The sequence below is a fragment of the Mobula hypostoma genome, chromosome 2 (assembly GCF_963921235.1).
Source record: "Mobula hypostoma chromosome 2, sMobHyp1.1, whole genome shotgun sequence".
NCBI classification, from domain to species: Eukaryota; Metazoa; Chordata; class Chondrichthyes; order Myliobatiformes; family Myliobatidae; genus Mobula; species Mobula hypostoma.
The window spans coordinates 38,097,473-38,103,460 of NC_086098.1; positions in this window are offsets into that span (position 1 = coordinate 38,097,473).

Genomic DNA, 5,988 nt, shown 5'->3' on the forward strand with positions numbered 1-5,988 from the left:
TGCACCAGGCTGCCATGGAGTTCTGTCTCCATGTATCCTGGGCTTCCAGCTGTCGAGGCTCCCCCACCGTGGCACTGGGAAATAATTGGTCATACCTCAGTCCTCAATCCTGCCGCGGACTGTGGCTTGTGACACCACTGAGTGTCCTCGTTATCAGTGCTGACTCTGGGTCAAGCTTCTCGTACTGACATATTTAGTAAACTAAATGCCATTAGTCCTGTATATTATTATTATTTTTTAAAACTACTACTATTAATTTACTTTTCAGTTAGAGTCATAGTACTACAGCACAGAAACAGGCCCTTCATCCCATCTAGTCCACGACTAGCTATCTGCCTAGACCCATCGACTTGCACCAGGACCATAACCCTCCATATATTGTCAAATTTCTCTTAAATATTGAAATCGAACCTGCATTCATCACTTCCATTGGCAGCTCGTTCCACACTCTCACCACCGTCTGAATGAAGAAATTCCCCCTCATGTTCCCCTTAAACATTTCACCTTTCACCCCTAACCCGTGACTTCTAATTGTCTCTGGCCTTGATTTTACGGGTCATTTCAGAGGCTCACGGACACATCCCTTCCTGCCAATGGTAGTATCTACAAGAGGTGCTGCCTCAAGACGTCAACATCGATTATCAAATTGTCTCGGCCCGAAACATCGACTGTACATTTTTCCATAAATGCTGCCTGGCCTGCTGAGTTCCTCCAGCATTTTGTATGTGTTGTGTGTGTATCAATGATCAAAGATCCCCGCCATCAAGGGCGTGCCATCTTTTAGCAGTCACCTTTGGGCAGAAAGTACAGAAGCCCAAAGTCCCACACCTCCCAGTTCAAGAACAGTTACATCCTTTTAATCACTTAGTTGTTGAACCAACTGACATGCGCATACTTTATATTCAATTGATGTTTTCTTGTGAGTACTTCTAATGTGATGCTCTGTGCCTGTGATGTTGCAATGGTTAAGTGTCTTGTTGCACCTGTGTATAAATTGTTGCTTCCTGTGTGTAACAGTGCTTATGACAATAAGCTTGAATGGTGATCTTTGAATGGTGATCACCCATCCAGGTTCTATTTATTTTCGTTAGTCCTCAGGGGTTTAGAGAATCAAAATATTGCAGGAGACCATTCTTCCATTGTGTCCACGTTTCACTGATAGATTCCCTCAATGTAATTCTTATGCAAACAAAATCACATGCTTGCACAACCTTACAATATCACTTCACAAGTTCTCTTTCTGTGCGGAGAAACCAACCGCAGCAGCTACTGAATATTTAACTACCTGGTAGAGATCTGCATGAGGCTACACTGCAATCAGAAATATCGGGGGCATTAGTATGACAACAGGTCTGGAACCATACCTCTGCTCTCCTTCCTTGGGCCAGCTGGGGGGTTTAGCTTCAGTTCCAGTCCTGTCTGTCAGAATTAACACTTGAGATATGCACCACTGTTTGGTTTTATGTGCAAACGACTCTTCATGGAGCCTCTGATACGGGATAGAAAACCTGAGCTTCCTATTTGCTCGCGTACCTAAGCACGTTCTCTTCAGGTCCATCATCAGTGTGTTCCAGGCCCACAAGTCTGAGTCACCATTACATGGATCACCAGCAGCTCTGTTGTCTCTGGAAGAGCCGAGGATCTTCATTCCTTGATATTGTTTGCTGCTTGTTCGGAAATCATGGCCACCACCAGCAGCAGAACTGCAATAGCTCAGCATCAGTTGAGTTCACTGGTTCATAAACCAACAGATGTTAGATTTCCATATGAATCCAACAACTCCTTTGTAAATCAAATGAGATAATCCCTGCCATTCAACTGTTCAAGATAAAATCAGTCATCATTAATCTTTCTGAGTGTTTTGGACGCATCATTGAAGATCTATTTTAAGAACTGTATCCTGGATAATATATTACCAGAAATAAATATCTATGCTTTAATAATTTCACATAAATTGGCACACATGTGTGCATATAATGTATATTTCCTCTGATCACACATTGCTAGATGCAAAACCAGCTCTCAACAGATTATACTTTAAATGCATAGTAAAATGTGGAAATCTAAGCAGTGGAAAAATATGTGGTTAAATTAAATAGAAAACATGAAAGGGATTATATTAAAGTGCTAAAATTTTTAGTGCATTCAGATAAAAGTTTAAAATAACAGGTAAGTACTTTCTCTCTACTTTCTCTGTAGTGAGATGTGACAAGAAGTCTTGATCAAATTTCATTTCACTCACTCTGTAGCAATCAAACCTTGCCACAACTTTGGCGTTTGTTTTGATTTTAAATTTTAAAAATATATTCCAGAAAGAAATGACCCCTATCTTGTTTGTTCTTCATAAACATGGACATAAAAGGAACGATTCTGTAGTACACCATCCTGCGGTTGCGTTTTGTCATGTTGGAAACAGAATCAGGTTTATTTTCACTGACGTCTCCCATGCTGTTTTGTAGCAGCAGTGCAATGCAAGGCATAAGATGACTGCAAATTACAAATGAATAAATAAATAGATGGATAGCTAGCGTGAGAGGAATAACGAGGTAGCATTCATGCATTTATGGATCTTTCAGAAATATGATGGCAGAGAGGAAGAAGCTGTTCCTAAAATATTGACTGTGGGTCTTCTGGTTCCTGTACCTCTGCCCCAAAGATAGTAATGAAAAGAGGGCATTCCCCAGATGGTGACGGTCTTTAACAATAAATGTCATCTTTTTAAAGCGCCATCTCTTGACGACGTCCTCAATGATGTGGAAAGTTGTACCTGTGATAGAGCTGGCTAAGTCTACGACCCTCCACTGTCTACACAACCCTGCACAACTACAGCCTCCACACCAGGCTGTGATGCAACTGGTCCGAACGCTCTCCACCATACTGCAGTAGAAATTTGAAAGAACCTTTCCAGCAGGAGCTGCCCAGGGATCCTGTGTGCTTAACTAGAAGCAGGCATCAGCAAAACAGAAAGTTGACCACACATTTCCGAAACTAGTAGAACACTAGAGAACAGATTCTGGGTTTCAAAGTTTACCCACTGAGTAAATAAGTCTGTGCAAAACCATCTCCTCAAATTGGCCAGAACAAGGGGACTATGCCAAATGAAACCTCTATAATATAATTGCTTTGGATTTGATTGGAATGAGGTAGTCTGGACTTGGAGTGAGCTGTCTGGAAATTTCTAAACTTTAACCTTATATCACAATTCTCAATATACTTTAATATGGTGCCAATGGCTATTAAATGTAATGAGTTACCAAATAATTCTCCTCAGCAGAGGAAACTATGTACAACCCAGGTACTACACTATAACATTTCACTTGCCATCCTGTCTCTTCTAGAGTTTCAGATATGAGCAAAGATGATAAGCCTTACTAAAACACAACACTACAAGCTTCTGAACTTACCCTTCATTAATTAACCACATTTTACCAAGCACAGCTGTTTATGCTGAAATCAAGTGTTATGAAGTGAAGAACATCAAAGAAATTCAAAAGGGAAAGGATTAGTGGTTCTCTTGAAATGAAATATTAATTTCAGGATCACCTGGCTTTTAATATGTGTAGTACTTGGTACAATCTACACTAAGAAAAGAATGGGTAATCGATAGTCATTGCTAAAAAAACAACAGCCACTATATCAACTTGTTGATGCGGGAACACTCAGCTAATTTTTCATTCTGTGTTATTTATACTTCTGGTGCTTTGGCTATAATCATCCATTTTGTCAGAGTTCCAAGATCAGTAGGAGTTGTGGTGCAAATCACGGTATATATTTGCCATCAGAATAGAAAGGCAGCAAATCTAATAAGAACTCGGTAAAGGTTATAGTTTAGCTGCAAATACATCCATTACTACTCAGGTTTGGGCCATCATCTGTGAAATTGTATTTGCTACTAAAATTTTCTTTTGTAGTATGCTATTGCCCTGGGGCGAAGTACAAAATATGAAATACAAAGTATGAAATGCAATGCACATACGGTGTCCATTGTGTATAGTTTAATTTCAAGCCCCTCTTCTCAGGAATTCCATGCATTGAAAGAGCCTCTGACTCAGGAGGGCCTGTTGTGGCGACCCACTTTCTGGCACACACGAACCGGCTCACAACAGCGCGTGCCGGCAGAGGGCCGGCAGCAAAAAGGGTGCCAGGCCATCTTCACCAGCAGGGGGAAAATCCCGCGCGCAGAAAGGGTCTGGGGATAAACATTCCCCACAGTAGTCCCGCCCAGGGAGGGCGGGAACGGGAAGGCTTTAAAGCGGGCCGCGAAGTTTGAATAAATCTCTTTCATCGCAACTCTAACTCACCGACTCCGTGTGGTTATTCTAGCGCTGTGTGTAGCACATCGCTACACTGTGTCCATTATTGCACTCATAATCCCAATGTGTGATTACCCATGACACTTCCTGTGATAGAGGAAGCACGCCCAAGCTCATTTCATTATGGTGCTCCTCATGGGCAGGCTCTGCTGCTTGTGATATTTATTGGTCTATGAGCTCAAATCTCCTCGAAGTTAAATTGTCCTTGAAGTGGGGGCTTGTAGATGTTCAACACAGAAGATAGGAGACTCCATCGTTTTTGTTTTACAATGCACTGGTGGATGGAGTGGAAACTTGGGAGATATGTCCAGTAAAATGAGGGTAGAAGCAAAAAGTAGTAAGGTGAAAAGTAAAATTGGCAGGCCAGCAAATCCAGGGCAAAAATCAAAAAGGGCCACTTTTCAACATAATTGTATAAGGGCTAAGAGTGTTGTAAAAGCAAGCCTGAAGGTTTTGTGTGTCAATGCAAAGAGCATTCGTAACAAGGTGGATGAACTGAATGTGCAGATAGTTATTAATGAATATGATATAGTTGGGATCACAGAGACATGGCTCCAGGGTGATCAAGGATGGGAGCTCAACATTCAGGGATATTCAATATTCAGGAGGGATAGACATGAAAGAAAAGGAGGTGGGGTGGCATTGCTGGTTAGAGAGGAGATTAACGCAATAGAAAGGAAGGACATTAGCCGGGAGGATGTGGAATCAATCTGGGTAGAGCTGCATAACACTAAGGGGCAGAAAACACTGGTGGAAGTTGTGTACAGGCCACCTAACAGTAGTAGTGAGGTTGGGGATGGCATTAAACAGGAAATTAGAAATGCGTGCAATAAAGGAACAGCAGTTATAATGGGTGACTTCAATCTACATATAGATTGGGTGAACCAAATTGGTAAGGGTGCTGAGGAAAAGGATTTCTTGGAATGTATGCAAGATAGTTTTCTGAACCAACATGTCGAGGAACCAACTAGAGAGCAGGCCATTCTAGACTGGGTATTGAGCAATGAGGAAGGGTTAGTTAGCAATCTTGTCGTGTGAGGCCCCTTGGGTAAGAGTGACCATAATATGGTGGAATTCTTCATTAAGATGGAGAGTGATATAGTTAATTCATTAACAAAGGTTCTGAACTTAAAGAAGGGTATCTTTGAATGTATGAGATGTGAATTAGCTAAGATAGACTGGCAAATGATACTTAAAGGGTTGATGGTGGATATGAAATGGCAAGCATTTAAAGATCGCATGGATGAACTACAACAATTGTTCATCCCAGTTTGGCAAAAGAATAAACCAGGGAAGGTAGTGCACCCGTGGCTGACAAGGGAAATTAGGGATAGTATCAATTCCAAAGAAGAAACATACAAATTAGCCAGAAAAAGCGGCACACCTGAGGACTGGGAGAAATTCAGAGTCCAGCAGAGGAGGACAAAGGGCTTAATTAGGAAAGGGAGAAAAGATTACGAGAGAAAACTGGCAGGGAACATACTACTGCAGTTGTACAAGGCCTTGGTGAGACCACACCTGGAGTATTGTGTGCGGTTTTGGTCCCCTAATCTGAGGAAAGACATTCTTGCTGTAGAGGGAGTACAAAGAAGGTTCACCAGATTGATTCCTGGGATGGCAGGACTTTCATATGATGAAAGACTGGATCAACTAGGCTTATACTCTCTGGAATTTA